Here is a 17,120-nt window from a genome sequence, read left to right as displayed (position 1 = left end):
GAGCGTGCCTGCCGTACTGTACCTTTCAGACTCTGGACTACTGACCTCTGCCTGCCCTTGACTTGTCGTTAGCCTGCCCTCCTGTTTTTGTTACTTCGGAACTGTCTGCATCTGGGTCTTCTCCTGAGTATTGACCGGAGGGGTGTGTGGCGAAGATATAGGCAAGTCTCTCTCCAGAATGGCTCAGCTGTCTCCCGGCAATTCTTGCGCATTCATTGTTTCATTATGTGAATTGTATGCCCTTTGATCTAAAAAAAAAAAAAATCCCCATTACATATGCCACCTGTAGTAAATTTAGCGTTAATCCACGTCATTTGATTACATTAATTTATGTTAATGCATGTATTAATTACAGTCATTTACCATTCTCAGAGTGGAAACGTTGTTTGCAGAGTTCCCAACCTTGTCACATTCTGACCTTTATTTCCTTTGTTTTGTCTTTATTTAGTATGGTCAGGGCGTGAGTTGGGGTGGGCAGTCTATGTTTATTTTTCTATGCTTGGTTTCTGTTTCGGCCTAGTATGGTTCTCAATCAGAAGCAGGTGTCGTTAGTTGTCTCTGATTGAGAATCATGCTTAGGTAGCCTGGGTTTCACTGTTGGTTTGTGGGTGTTTGTTTCCATGTGTGTGTGTTTGTCGCCACACGGTACTGTTTCGGTTTCGTTCATGTTCACATTTATTGTTTTGTATTGTATAGTGTTCAGTTTATTTATTAAAGTAATCATCATGTAAAGACATAGTAATCAACACTTACCACGCTGCATCTTGGTCCGATCGTTACTCCTCTTCAGAGATCTGCCGTTACAAACCTGCTACACTTGTGAGAAACAAAGTTTTGGTTTAACCATCATTTATGAGATTTGTCATTTTTTTCATTGTCTTTTGTGTGGAGTGCTCCATGTGGGCAATGGACATGTGTCTGGTTTCTCTGTCCTGATAATGTTGAGGGAGCATGCTCACCTGAGCACATATAGAGTACCTGGTCTACTTTGCGGAAATGTACGAAAGTGTTGTTTTTTTTACATCCTTTGCGAATTATTGTATATAAAAACTAAAGTTCCTCACAGTATGCTATTTGAAAAATCTTTCCAACAAGCTCTTTTGGGTTCCATGTAGAACCCTCTGTGTAAAGGGTTTCATATGGAACTCAAAAGGGTTCTACCTGGAACCAAAAATGGTTCTTCAAAGGGTTCTCCTGTGGGAACAGCCGAAGAACCCTTTTAGGTTCTGGATAGCAATTTCTTTCTAAGAGTGTACTGCTGCATTGGTTTATAGGCTATGAGTTCCATCTGCTCATTTCTTTAGCCGCCAATGGATCACTGTGTATCAATGTGTCCATATCGCAGAGGCTGGTGTTCTCGCATTAGTTGACTTTTAACTTTTAGATTTTATGATTAACCACATGACAATGATTTTGAGAAACAACAACTTTATTATTGAAATGTAACTGTCCCACGAAAATGCACATATGATTTGGCTGCTTTGAAGCAAGGTAAGACATGGATTATAATATGAAATAAAGCATGCAGGTTTTCAACAACAATGCTTACCGCCTCCAGCTCACAAAGTGGTGTGTGATGCGCTGATAGCCTATTGCCTGTACTTGAATGGTGAATGGGAAGCATGCTTAAATGACCAGCTGAGAAAATAAAAATAGTAGCCATTTTTAATCATGCACCAAAACAACCAGCTGAGGAGCTGCAGGAGAAATCCTGCTCAAAATAGTCTCTGTATGCTGTGCACGAGTGACAGTTGTGTTGGATGAATCAGATACATGATGACTAACAAAAACATACACAGGCCAATTTAATTCCACTAAATTATGCAAATGAACCTATAGTATGACGGTCAAATGTAAACTCAGCAAAAACAGAAACGCCCTCTCACTGGCAACTGTGTTTATTTTCAGCAAACTTAACATGTGTAAATATTTGTATGAACATAACAAGATTCAACAACTGAGACATAAACTGAACAAGTTCCACACACATGTGACTAACAGAAATGTAATAATGTGTACCTGAACAAAGGGGGGGGGGGGGTCAAAATCAAAAGTTACAGTCAGTATCTGGTGTGGCCACAAGCTGCATTAAGTACTGCAGTGCATCTCCTCCTCATGGACTGCACCAGATTGCCCGTTCTTGCTGTGAGATGTTACCCCACTCTTCCACCAAGGCACCTGCAAGTTCCCGGACATTTCTGGGGGGAATTGCCCTAGCCCTCACCCTCCGATCCAACAGGTCCCAGACATGCTCAATGGGATTGAGATCCGGGCTCTTCACTGGCCATGGCAGAACACTGATATTCCTGTCTTGCAGGAAATCACGCACAGAAAGAGCAGTATGGCTGGTGGTATTGTCATGCTGGAGGGTCATGTCAGGATGAGCCAGCAGGAAGGGTACCACATGAGAGAGGAGGTTGTCTTCCCTGTAACGCACAGCATTGAGATTGCCTGCAAGGACAACAAGCTCAGTCCGATGATGCTGTGACACACCGCCCCAGACCACGGCGGACCCACCACCTCCAAATCGATCCCACTCCAGAGTACAGGCCTCAGTGCAACGCTCATTCCTTCGACGATAAACGTGAATCCGACCATCACACCTGGTGAGACAAAACTACGACACGGCAGTGCCAGTCCTGTCTGGTCCAGCGACGGAGGGTTTGTGCCCATAGACAATGTTGTTGCCGGTCATGTCTGGTGAGGACCTGCCTAAAAACAGGCCTACAAGCCCTCAGTCCAGGGATTGTGCGTTCCTGGTGTAACTTGGGCAGTTGTTGTTGCCATCCTGTACCTGTCCCGCAGGCGTGATGTTCGGATGTACCGATCCTGTGCAGATGTTGTTACACGTGGTCTGCCACTGCGAGGACGATCAGCTGTCCATCCTGTCTCCCTGTAGCGCTGACTTAGGCGTCTCACAGTACGGACATTGCAATTTATTGCCCTGGCCACATCTGCAGTCCTCATGCCTCCTTGCAGCATGCCTAAGGCACGTTCACGCAGATGAGCAGGGACCCTGGGCATCATTCTTTTGGTGTTTTTCAGAGTCAGTAGAAAGGCCTCTTTAGTGTCTTACGTTTTCATAACTGTGACCTTAATTGCCTACCATCTGTAAGCTGTTAGTGTCTTAACGACCATTCCACAGGTGCATGTTCATTCATTGCTTATGGTTCATTGAACAAGCATGGGAAACAGTGTTTAAACCCTCTACAATGAAGATCTGAGAAGTTATTTGGATTTTCACAAATTATCTTCGAAAGACAGGTCCTGAAAAAGGTACGTTTCTTTTTTTGCTGAGTTTATTTCCTTCGATTGGTATTTCCATTAATTAATAAAAAGCATTATTTGGCAATAGGATTTTATTTTTTGGGTCATTTTGCCCGGCAACAGTTTTATAAAAATCCAGAAATCCCTGACACACACACACACACACACACGCACACGCACACAAAGATGAGGGGGCTGCTCCTCATCACAGTCAGCATCTAAGTGCAGCAACAGAGACCGTTCCTAAACTCTAAACCATGTTAACTTCAAACAGACAAATCCAGAGAAAACAGAGACACACAGCATAAATAACCAAGTTCCCTTGGAGCCTAACACACATGCCCTGCACATGTGTGCGTGTTTGTGTGTATGCGTGTGTATGTGTGTATGTGTATATGCGTGTGTGTGTATGCGTGTGCATGTGTGTGTGTATATGCGCGTGTGTGTGTGTGCGTGTGTGTGTGTGCTCCTCCAGCAGACCTGCCTCCACCAAATAAGATGGATAGACTGAGGAAAAGTAAAGAGGTTGAATGAGTCAGAGATCATTAAGCTGCCTCTGCTAAACTCCTCTCCTTCTCCCTCTTTCTTCTCTTTCATCCGCAGAGAGAGAGAGAAAGAGAGAGAGAGAGACAGAGTGACGTCTCATGTTTCTTTAACACCGCTGCACCTCGACAGAGCGATGCAACTAGGAGATAAGCTTTAAACGTCAGCATACCGACGTCATTGTAAATAAGAATTTGTTCTTAACTGACTTGTCTAGTTAAATAAAGGTTAAAAATTTAAAATGTGGATGTATAATGTCAACAGATGAGCCAACATAATGGAGCGCAGCTAAAATAGGTTAGCAGTTACCACCACAGCCCAGCCTGCTGTGTCTCAGGCTAATCTGATTTACAGTCAACCACAGTGAAACAACAACCATTTGAGGGTTACTCTGACAATTCAGAAACATTGTTCCAAGCTCACACCACAGCTATTTATTGAGGGTGAAATAAAGGGGTGTGAGAAAGTAACTAATTAAAACAGATAATTGATACTCATCGTTAAGGACCTAAAGACACAGTGATGCAATTATGAAAAACTAAGCATACTGAAGAACAGTGTTCAGTTAGGTTCGTCATTAGCTGACAAGGTACAAATCTGTCGTTCTGCCCCTGAACAAGGCAGTTAACCCACTGTTCCTAGGCCGACATTGAAAATAAGAATTTGGTCTTAACTGACTTGCCTAGTTAAATAAATCAAAAATCAAAAATGAGACCATGAAAAAGACACAAGGAAAGAAAATGGGGGGGAAATATGGGAGGTCTTCGCATGGAACAACCTCACTGGAATGACTGACTCATTTTCAGCTCTCACTAACCATCACATACACACACGACACCCACCATAAACTCCCACTGTCTATCGTTCCACTGACAGTGTGCCAGTGAGAGTGACTTTGTAGCTCTCTACGTTCAGCCACAGCAGCCATGATGTCACCACTGCAGAGCTGCTGATGACTCCAGCATGTCATGACTCACCAGGCAGAAAGGCACCACTACTTCATACACACCATCTGTCTCCCAAATGACACCCTATTCCCTACATAGTGCACACCTTTTGACCACTATGTAGGGAATAAGGTGCTATTTGGGACGTAGACACTCTCCAGAGCCTGAGTCACAGGGTTGGCCCGCCATGTTGCCTTGTTTCTCTCCACAAATTCAACACAGACCAGTGTTACAGTCACATCCACACAGAACTCTCTCTGATTCATCGACTCCATTACAAACCATCTGCCATGGCTCAACCAGATCATGGTTACTGTAGATGTATGAGAGAGAGCATACATACAGTATGTAACAGAACAGAGGCATACAGCTGTGCATCTGCCTGCATGATGTATGCAACTGCTATGCCTGTTGAATACTCAGCTGGCTCCATGGAAGCTTCAAGCTGGTTCTTGGAAGATGAAACCCTTGTGCATCAACCGGTTTCCACTCTGCCAAGTGGAAACCGGTTGCCCCCAAAAAAGCTTAATTTCTATTTATTGCCTGTTGTATTGTTACTTCGGACTGGCCGGCGGGGTTCCTACCACAATCCATCCCCTTTGTCTGCCTGCTTGCCTATGCTGCGCTCCTCAGTCTTCACACAGGAAGAAGAAACTGCAGAGTGCAGGTTTTTTGACAGGGCCAAAGCATGGCTCGAGCGCTATGCTGATTGTTGCTCTATGCTGACTTTCACGAAACAAGTGAGCTCACTGCAAAGCAGAAGAAAGCCACTTCGTTGTGGTCACTATTTAGTGCACTATCAAAAGTAGTGAACACTATAGGATGCCAATTGGGATGCAACCATAGACTTGCCTCAGGAGGAGAGAACAGAGTGCTGTTAGATGTTGATAAGTCATTTAGCATCGAAGTCACTGTCTGGTCCTCCGTGACAGGAACCGCCCAGCATGCAAAGACAAGGATTATGATCAAATAGAAAACATGTCACTAGTGAAGAAGAAACAGAAAGACAGTGAGAAAGCTGGATGGATAACTGCTCAGAACAGTTGCATGTACAGTTGAAGTCGGAAGTTTACATACACCTTAGCCAAAAACTCAGTTTTTCACAATTCCTGACATTTAATCCTAGTAAAAATTCCCTGTTTTAGGTCAGTTAGGATCACCACTTTATTTTAAGAATGTGAAATGTCAGAATAATAGTAGAGAGAATGATTTATTTCAGCTTTTATTTCTTTCATCACATTCCCAGTGGGTCAGAAGATTACATACACTCAATTAGTATTTGGTAGCATTGCCTTTAAATTGTTTAACTTGGGTCAAATGTTTCATGTAGCCTTCCACAAGCTTCCCACAATAAGTTGGGTGAATTTTATCCCATTCCTCCTGACAGAGCTGGTGTAACTGAGTCAGGATTCTAGGCCTCCTTGTTAGCACACGCTTTTTCAGTTCTGCCCACAAATGTTCTATAGAATTGAGGCCTGGGCTTTGTGATGGCTACTCCAATACCTTGACTTTGTTCTCCTTAAGCCATTTTGCCACAACTTTTGAAGTATGCTTGGGGTCATTGTCCATTTGGAAGACCCATTTGCAACCAAGCTTTAACTTCCTGACTGATGTCTTGAGATATTACTTTAATATCCACATCATTTTCCTCCCTCATGATGCCATCAGAACAGAGGACATTCCTCCAAAAAGTATGATCTACGTCCCCATGTGCAGTTGCAAACCAAGTCTGGCTTTTATATGGTGGTTTTAGAGCAATGGCTTCTTCCTTGCTGAGCGGTCTTTCAGGTTATGTCGATATAGGACTCGTTTTACTGTGGATATAGATACTTTTGTACCTGTTTCCTCCAGCATCTTCACAAGGTCCTTTGCTGTTGTTCTGGGATTGATTTGCACTTTTCACACCAAAGTGTGATCATCAATAGGAGACAGAACGTGTCTCCTTCCTGAGCGGTATGATGCCTGCGTGGTCCCATGGTGTTTATACTTGCATACTATTGTTTGTACAGGAACGTGGTACCTTCAGGCATTTGGAAATTGCTCCCAAGGTTGAACCAGACTTGTGGAGGTCTACAATTCTTTTTCTGAGGTCTTGGCTGATTTCCTTTGATTTTCCCATGATGTCAAGCAAAAAGGCACTGATTTGAAAGGTAGGCCTTGAAATACATCCACAGGTACACCTCCAATTGACTCAAATGATGTCAATTTGCCTATCAGAAACTTCTAAAGCCATGACATAATTTTCTGGAATTTTCCAAGCTTTCCAAGGCACAGTCAACTTAGTGTATGTAAACTTCTGACCCACTGGAATTGTGATACAGTAAATGATCAGTGAAATAATCACAATCTCATAATGTCATGCACAAAGTAGATGTCCTAACCGACTTGCCAAAAATATAGTTTGTTAACAAGAAATATGTGGAGTGGTTGAAAAATGAGTTTTAATGACTCCAACCTAAGTGTATGTAAACTTCCAACTTCAACTGTATAAAGACAGTAAGAACACATATATGTGCACTCTGTGACACCAGATGAACCTACTGGTAGGGTGATTTTCTGGGCTGACCTGCACAGAGCTTTAGCTTGCAGCATGGAGGAAGGGAGAGAGAGAGGGACAGAGAGAGAAAGTGAGAGAGGACTGTGGGAGGGAGAGCGAGAGTAGAGAGCAAGAGCGACAGAGAGATCCCATTAAGTCAAGCCAAAACATCCTATGCCTTTTTCACCCCACACAGCCCAGACAGTGAGAGAGTGACACAATTGGGACACTACTGAATATTCTCTTCCTGACTTGGTCACCTGAGATTTGAGCTATTGTAGGGGCACTAGGGCCCTGCTGCCTAGCTGGGAGACACTTATTGTACAGGAGAAACAACAAACACACATTTGCTATGAGTGCTCTTTGTAACATCCTACTTGTAGAGGTAGAAAAGAAAGACAGTGTAGCTGTGGACAGCAGGAGTGCCTGTAGCACAAACTACCAGCGGTGGCCAGCTGGTGTGTGTGTGTGTGTGTGTGTGTGTGTGTGTGTGTGTGTGTGAGCCCCGTCTGCTGTGTGAGCTGTAATTATTGTGGCAGGCAGCGCTGAGGTACGTACCTCTGGTTTCAGTGTATCAGGATCTTTATTTGCTCCACATTGCTTTGTGTACTGCAAAAACAGAGGCCCTGTGGGGAGAAAAAAAACATTGAATTATTAATTTATAGTGTTCAATAAAACATGACTATCAACTGTGTGTGCCAGCCAATTTTCATTTACTGTAAGCGTCACTCCAAAAATGGGTCTTGCAATTTCATTTTCCACCCCGGCCCCAGACCTGGCCCTCAGAGCTAATGCCTTGGGAAGTTGTGACAGGCTGTGCTCTGTTGAACCATGACCTCAATATCTGTCCATTGGTAAACAACAGGTTGCAGCGTGGGACACAATCTAGGTGCCAGGCTTAATAAAAAAAATCTGTCTGTATGTTGGCCTCATTTCTCTCTGTATATTTCCTGTACCAGGTAAGTGGATTTGGGGGGCTTAATTCATTCAATGTTCTGAGCTGAAATAGTATGACCTAAAATAGCTTGAATGAGAGTGTTTTTCATCAAGTATCCTTCAATCAAGAGCCTCATACAGGTGTTACAGAGCTTTGCCTCCTGATACTTGGAATAACTACAGACGATATGCATGAGGCAAAGTGTGCTTTGAGCAATTATTAACCTATTTACTGAGTGACTTACAACAACTTAAGTATCTAGTAATCCTTCATCCAGCAAGTGTAAATATTGGCTTCATAACAGAATCCACTACAGCCGTTCATTAGAAATCACAGCAATAATTGATAAAAGCACTCCAAAAACATAAAGCTGCAACAATGAATTCAAACTGAGATGGCAAGGTTTGAAGAACCATTGTACAACATTCAAGTGATGCTCCAAAACGTTTGTATAATTTCAGCCAGTACTTTTGAAAGTGGTGCTCACGAGCCAAATTAGGTCCCCGTTCTCTCTGTACTTACGTCATCCAATTGTGTACTACGTCACCCCCCCCCCCCAAAAAAGAAAAGTGTAATGATATGTTATGAATCCAATTCGTACAATATGTTTGTATGAATTTGTTGTGCATAAGATCCTAAACTGCATCTAATCAAACATCTACTACTGGCAAATAAAACAGCTGAACTTGCACACAAATCAATTTCCACCTAAAACAGCACACAACAAATGCCCCATGCCCTGCCAGAACTTTGAAACGAGGAGACACTAATGTTTCACAGTGGAGTCATCGTGCCCATAGCGACAGGGGTTAGCTACATGGTAAGTTGACTAAATGTACTTTATCTACGACAGAATCCGATTTTCCACAGACAAATCTGTTATAACTCATTGCACACAAAGTCGACTTCTGAGCAGAGCTGTTCATCAAATGCATGTATTTCTATCTGAATCTGTTAAGTGTTTTTGACTTTGTTGTAACCCGTATAAGAATAAGCATGAGATAATATTTAGTCTTCTAGTTTGGTCTTGTGTGTAATTCTCCAGTTTGTATGGTCTAAATATTCTGGCAGTCAAATCAAATCATACTTGTCACATGCTTGGTAAACAACCGGTGTAGACTAACAGTGAAATGCTCACAGGCCCTTCCCAACAATGCAGAGAGAAACAATAGAAAAATAATATCACAAGGAATAAAAACACAATGAGTAAGATTCACTTGGATATATACACGGGGTCCCAGTACCGAGTCTATATGCAGGGGTACGAGGCAACTGAGGCAGTCATTATGTAGCTTGCAATCAGACTAAATGGAATATATCTTGATTTAGATACTGAGGCCAGAGGAAATTTGTGGGTAAGATATATGAGAGGCAGTTTCAGTAGTTGATTACCTCTCTCTGACTGAGGCTGGTCAGACAGATAGACAGAAAACAGAGAATGGGCCAGTAGAGACAAGCAATAATCAGGTTTGACATTCTCCCTCCTTCAGACTTTCCTTGACCCATTGTTCTCTACTGTTGTTCTGGATGATGCATGACATCACATATTGGAGCCATCCTGTTATAGTGTAGAAATCGCAGGCAGATGGCTGAGATAGCTATTAATAGGCTGGTATACAATATAAAGGATAAAATGGCATGCAAATGTAAAAGGATATAACATTGGCAAAACCTGCAAACAATTAAAAGTCTCATTTTGAGACAAAGGGACAAAAAAAAGCAAGTACCCCCATTCAGAAGTATTCTCCTCTGCCAGACACCACTCTAAAAATGACATTTTTTTTCAAATTGAGAGGTATGCTGAGCTATCCTATTTTGGGCGTATATCTGGATGAAACTGAGAGCGAGTCCCAAAAATACACTGCTCTATGTGTGGAAGTAAAACGTGATTTTCAGCACCCGACACCAGCAGAAGGTTGTCATTTAGCCATTCCTCATGTCTGTGTCCACTCTGTGGTCTCTCTCTCTCTTTCTCTCTCTCTCCATTCTACTCTCCCTCCCTCTGTCTTTTGCTTCGTCTCTGTCTGTCTGGGCACTGGGCAGCCATGGCGACGAGCTCCCAGCAGGCCATGCTCTCTGAGTGAGTGAAGCTGCAGTCCAGGGACCAGGGGCAGAGCAGAGCTGGCTCTCTTTTCATCCCCGGCCCCTCCAATAAAAGATAATGGCACTGGGGCTGAGGCCTGCGGGGGGAGTCATTCAGCTACACACAGATCACATGACTGCCATGGCACAACGAGCTCAGTCATTCTTACTGTCGCTCTTTACTGGGCCAGATGAGTGGCGAGCAGAGTACAAAGCTAGGGCTGATAGACTGGCTCCCCAGAGGGGGAGTAGCTCTCCATGCACAGCCTGCTGGGTAGGCACTAAGCGGGGCACGCCATATGCCGCCTGAGGGACAGTAGCCACAGCCCTGGCCGATCTCATACTCCTACATCTACCATCTCTAACGCACACCAAGTTCATTTTAGGGCTTACCTCTAAAGGCCAAGGGACTAGTCACAATGCCATTTCAATAGCAGCAGTATCTAACGTAAACCCTGTGCAATAATTGCATGTCTTGCATAGACATAATAATCACACAGCAGTATCTCAGATATGGTATTGGCACTAAACACGAGAAAAGACCACCACTCCTCAGCCAGTCCCCACTACACAGACAGGGCTTTGGTTGACAGGTCAGGATTGTATATGAGCAGACAGCCTTCACACAGAGGCTCCCTGGAAGTGTCCCAAATGGCTCCCTATTCCTTAAATAGTGCACTACTTTTGACCAGAGCCATTGGGGCAGTAGTGCACTATATAGGGAATGTGGTGCCATTTGGGACTCAGTATCTGACTGACAGAGCCAGGGTGGATTAACATGGACGAACATCCTCACTGTAAATATCTGCTCTGGCTCCATGGATGATGTGTATGGGCAGGATGCCTCAAATGTACAGTGCAAGAGTTCACCAACATAGTGGAGGCAATGGACAACAATGAATGAAAGGTTAGAGTTGAATGGCATTTTGGATGAAGACTCTGTCTCTATCCTACTACAATGAGACCTCACATTAACCTAGACCAGGGGACCTTTGCAAATGTCAACACTGAATACACAACACAATTATGAGAAAATTAGATTCCTTCAAAATAACTTGCAAAGGAAGCATGTGTGAAATAAACCCCTATTACATAGAGCTCTGTTGCTGCTCTCCCACTACACTAATTAAAGAGAAATAAATTAACATTAACAATGGCCCCTTTGATGTTTATCAGGGCTTCCTAAAAGGTAAATCTCTATAATTCGGTCAATATTGCTTTATCCCCTGGCAATGAGGGGGAATTTGAATGGGGCATACTGAGGAACTAGGCCTGGTGTGCCAGCCAGGAGGCCTTCGTGATTCCAGGATGAGAAAACGTCCCCTTTTTCAGCCCCCCAGCCAGCAGCAGCTGCATCAGCATAGCAGAAAAATGACACTGTAGAGAGGCAACAGAGAGGAGCAGGGAGCATGGCTGGCAGACAGGCACCACTCAGAATCAACTTTATTAGCCAAATACATTTGCATGCACAGGAATTTGACTCTGTGAAGTGGTGCTGCCACAATAAACAGGATATACAGACAACATATGTAGACTCAGAGTTTACACTCAGAGACACAGTATAACTGCTACCTGTTATACCATTTTACTCTTCTACTGTAAACCAGTATACTGTACAGTATTATTGGAGTGATACAGTATGGAGGGCAGACAGGCACTGCTAAGACACTGTATAACTGACTGCAATGCAGCTGTCTGCCATACAGTTCTGCTGTACTACTACTGCATATCACAACTAGTATTGCTTCATATTACTGCAGTCCAATGGGTAGGCCTAAAAGGCTATCTGCTTATATCACAATCGTACCCGGTTAACTAGCCTATATCTTGGTTGAAAATCTGCTCAAATGTGGCATGAACAACATTCTCACTGAAATTGATAAATGCATAATGTCTTCTTTGTAATGCAATGTACCATTGCTTTTTATTACAGCAGCAGTAGTTGCTTAGAGCACAGGGAAATATTTTCACAGAAAAGAACAGAGGCGTTGTGACACAAATGTATAATGTATGACATCAAACACAGATAAAGATGCATAAAATCTCCCGGGACACAATCATACAGCAAACAAACAGACCACTTTTGTTTTCCTCGGAAAATGCAGACACTTGACATTAGGGCAACATATCATTAATAAATTAGCAAACATACTGTTCTGTAAAATCTTTTCATTCTCCTATTGGGGAGAGCACCAGCACATGATTCATACTTTATTCTGGCGAGGGAAATGCATTAAACTACTCAAATGTTCACCACTTATCAGTGTTTAAAGGCAGACTCGGCGAAATGATGTTTCTACGAGCAGCACTGAAGACATTGAGATGAGCGAGACGCAACGCTTCGCTCTCACACATTCGCACACAGTAATCTGCGCATGTGCACGGATTCGCTTCAGGCTTTAACAGCGTGGTAGCCACGGGACCAAAACAGCCGAGATGTTGAGCCTCGCGATTCAACACTCTTAGTTCTTACGCAAATTGAACCACTGTACTGTTTACTTCCTGCATCTATGCCATATCGCTGAGTCTACCTTTAAAGTTATGAAAAAACATTGAGTCCTCCTCGAGTCATACATATCACAACGTACGCAATCACCCAATCTCACCACGTTATACTGATATTATTTCATATGCAAAATCTTTGGGGATCGATGGAGGGAGGGAGGGAGTGACCGAGAGAGAAAACGACCTGCCATTCAACAAAGAATGAAGCGCAACATTATAGTACAGTACCCTTGAAAATCCACGTTCGGCATCAGCGACCTTCTAGCTGCTGCCGAACCTACTGCTGGCAAATGCCCTTCACTCATCAACCCCGGATTTGTCTCGTCATCATTACACTCACCTGGTTCCAATCCCCACTCTATCACTGTATATATACTATCTCTGCCATTTGTTTTTTGTCGGTCATTGTACATGTTACTTGTTTTCTCCTACTATTTCATGAGTACTTTATATTTCGCACTTTGGGTTCGCCCTGTGCCTTTATGTTTATGTAGATATATTTTGAGCAAAACAGCGTTTGGGTTTCGTACCGCTTTGTTCTATTGTGCTTAAATAAATCCAGTAGTTCTAAACCTGCGACTGCCTACTCCTCTTTACACCCGTGACACCTAGTGTCTGCAGGTTTTTGTTTTTTCCTTTCAATTAAGACCTATACAACCAGTCGAGGGGAGCTCTTTCCTAATTAGTGACCTTCATTCATCAATCAACTACAAGGGATGAGCGAAAACATGCAGACACTGCCCTCCGTGGAATGAGTTTGACACGTGACCTAGATCATAGTATGGAGATTTAGCATGTTCTGCAGACAGCAACATATGGCTGACATCTGTAAGAGAACTCTACTATTGCTGCCTCAGTAAGTGTGCATTGGTAAGAATATGTGGGTTGGTAGAATCCATGTACTTATTTAGCAATGTAGTTTTAAATATAGTCTTGTCTGTTTGCACAGAAGAGTGCCATTACACTGCAAAGCTCCTGAATACTGGCCTTTATTGAAGATCAACGGTACATTGGAGTTCCGAGATTAAATGTAGGAGAAGCCCTGCTTCTATGCTGATGCTCTCAACCACGCACACACAGGTAGAAGTGATGTGTGTGTTGATAAGGAGAGTGTGTGATACAATCTGCCTCTGGATCTGGGGACTTGATGTTAGACAAACAGTTGCAGCTAATTGAATTCCTTTGAAGGAATATTCCCAAGATGGCCATCTCTATAGGCCTGAGGCAACCTTGTTTTGACAGGCTTTCATGCAAGCATATTAGTTTCACACATCATTTAATCCCATGATATTGCTGCAACAATGGCCAAGCGGCAGTGATTTTGGGGTGGAGTCTACGAGATTTATAAAAGTGAACACACAGGCCTTTCACTTTCATAGCATTAAAATGAAAATGCTACAGCACAAACAAAGATGCTTGGGGGATTCACCTGGAGGGAAAATATGATTGCTTAGCTTCACATGTCAACATAAACTCAGGACCTGTCTTTCAAAGATAATTCATAAAAATCCAAATAACTTCACAGATCTTCATTGTAAAGGGTTTAAACACTGTCTCCCATGCTTGTTCAATGAACCATAAACAATTAATGAACATGCACCTGTGGAATTGTCGTTAAGACACTAACAGCTTACAGATGGTAGGCAATTAAGGTCACAGTTATGAAAACTTAGGACACTAAAAAGGCCTTTCTACTGACTCTGAAAAACACCAAAAGAATGATGCCCAGGGTCCCTGCTCATCTGCGTGAACGTGCCTTAGGCATGCTGCAAGGAGGCATGAGGACTGCAGATGTGGCCAGGGCAATAAATTGCAATGTCCGTACTGTGAGACGCCTAAGACAGCGCTACAGGGAGACAGGATGGACAGCTGATCGTCCTCGCAGTGGCAGACCACATGTAACAACACCTGCACAGGAAGGGTACATCTGAACATCACACCTGTGGGACAGGTACAGGATGGCAACAACAATTGCCTGAGTTACACCAGGAACGCACAATCCCTCCATCAGTGCTCAGAATGTCCGCAATAGGCTGAGAGAGGCTGGATTGAGGGCTTGTAGGCCTGTTTTAAGGCAGGTCCTCACCAGACATCACCGGCAACAACATCGCCTATAGGCACAAACCCACCGTCGCTGGACCAGACAGGACTGGAAAAAAGTGATCTTCACTGACGAGTGGCGGTTTTGTCTCACCAGGGGTGATGGTCGGATTCGCGTTTATCGTCGAAGGAATGAGCGTTGCACCGAGGCCTGTACTCTGGAGTGGGATCGACTTGGAGATGGAGGGTCCGCCATGGTCTGGGGCGGTGTGTCACAGAATCATCGGACTGAGCTGGTTGTCCTTGCAGGCAATCTCAATACTGTGCGTTACAGGGAAGACATCCTCCTCCCTCATGTGGTACCCTTCCTACAGGCTCATCCTTACATGACCCTCCAGCATGACAATGCCACCAGCCATACTGCTCGTTCTGTGCGTGATTTCCTGCAAGACAGGAATGTCAGTGTTCTGCCATGGCCAGCGAAGAGCCCGGATCTCAATCCCATTGAGCACATCTGGGATCTGTTGGATCAGAACTTGCAGGTGCCTTGGTGGATGAGTGGGGTAACATCTCATAGCAAGAACTGGTACATCTGGTGCAGTCCATGAGGAGGAGATGCACTGCAGTACTTAATGCAGCTGGTGGCTTCACCAGATACTGACTGTAACTTTTGATTTTGACCCCCTCAGGGACACATTATTCAATTTCTGTTAGTCACATGTGTGTGGAACTTGTTCAGTTTATGTCTCAGTTGTTGAATCTTGTTATGTTCATACAAGTATTTACACATGTTAAGTTTGCTGAAAATAAACTCAGTTGACAGTGAGAGGACATTTCTTTTTTTTGCTGAGTTTACATCCCTCGTGGCGCTGTCATACTTTTCATTCATCCATGGGTAAACATTTACTCATCTGTAAAAAGCAGTTAATTTGAGTGTTTAACCACACAAACTGAACAAAAACAGTCAAATACACACAGAGATACATTTCATTTCCTCACAATATATTTGTGACAAAGGGCATCGTTGTTGTGTGTGACTATGGAGCATTGGGCTGATGCTGAGCACAGAGCGGCTGCTGAGCTCTGAGGCTAGGAGGACGACGACTCACGCGTGAGCCCCACATCTGACTGATAGTGGGCTCAGAACAGGAGCTATGTGATTACATCAGCACTAAACACAACACACTCCTGGTCATGGCCAGTTCAAAATGGCTTCTGATGTCAGAGAAGAGGGTGAGGAGACAGATGATGTCACACAGAAGAGTGTAACTACAGTGGCCCCACTTAACCAGATTGTCAAACTGGAGCACAAAGTAGCTGGAGTGTACTATACACATCCAACAAGTCTACATCCAACCAACCCTCAAAATGCCTATACAAAGTCCTGGATTGATTAAGCCCACAAATGTGGTGATGTTTGGGGAGAGATATGAACCAAAGCATACCAGTTCAAATGAAAGCACCTGATGGACAAAAGCCAGTCCAAAGTTCCTACTGTATAGTATGATATACTGCATTTCAGAGCAGTTTTGTCTCTCTGTAGTGTGACAGCAGAGAGTAGCAGCATGCCATGCTGTCACAGGATCAACAGTGAGCAGCAACATGGGTGTTTGGCAGCTCTCTCTTCAGCAGAGGAATGGGACGGATTGGGGGGAAGAGCACAGTACTGTCTTTCTGACTGGGCTGTGGTGAATTGTGTTGAATTGCACAGAAAAAATACTTTCCATGGCTCTTCAATATCAGGTTAAATGACCTAAATTACGCAACATTTCTTGAAATCAATGGTGGACATTATTTGAGCTGAAGCAAGAGAAAATAAACTCAGACTTCGGAATGAAATGTTGCCTATTTACATCTCATATGTTGGCTATTTTATCTTGACACATTAATAAATACATGTTGTGTTAATTTTGGCATGATGCCTACGTACTGTAGATAGCAAGCCCGTAATAAGTCAATAGGGCTAACTGGCTAGCTACTAGTAACAGTAGGTAGGGCGGCAGGTAGCCTAGTGGTTAGAGTGTTGGACTAGTAACTGAAAGTTTGCAACAACAAATCCCAGAGCTGACAAGGTAAAAATGTGTTGTTCTGCCCCTGAACAAGGCAGTTAACCCACTGTTCCTAGGCTGTAATTGAAAATAAGAATTTGTTCTGAACTGACTTTCCTTGTAAATAAAAAATAGTGACTGGAAAATGGTAGAGTGAATGGTTGCTGTAAGTCAATAGGGCTAGCTAGATAGCCACAAAGAATTAGCAGCTACCC

At 43.5% G+C, this 17,120-nt stretch overlaps 1 protein-coding gene across 4 annotated transcripts in view; it reads right to left on the bottom strand.

The window, feature by feature from the left end:
• LOC115107673 (tyrosine-protein kinase Fyn) overlaps window positions 1-17,120 on the bottom strand; it is a 78,921-nt gene that overhangs the window by 57,480 nt on the left and 4,321 nt on the right. For 2 of the 4 annotated variants that reach the window (XM_029631174.1, XM_029631177.2), the window contains exon 2: window positions 7,852-7,919. The gene's annotated coding sequence lies outside the window, so the exon portion shown is untranslated. Of the gene's footprint in view, window positions 1-45; window positions 249-753; window positions 812-7,851; window positions 7,920-17,120 lie in introns of all 4 variants that reach the window. The other 2 variants (XM_029631176.1, XM_065008717.1) reach the window with 2 other exon arrangements.

Source organism: Oncorhynchus nerka, linkage group LG24 (genome assembly GCF_034236695.1).
Source record: "Oncorhynchus nerka isolate Pitt River linkage group LG24, Oner_Uvic_2.0, whole genome shotgun sequence".
Classification (NCBI taxonomy): domain Eukaryota; kingdom Metazoa; phylum Chordata; class Actinopteri; order Salmoniformes; family Salmonidae; genus Oncorhynchus; species Oncorhynchus nerka.
This window is presented reverse-complemented; position numbering and strand designations above follow the sequence as displayed.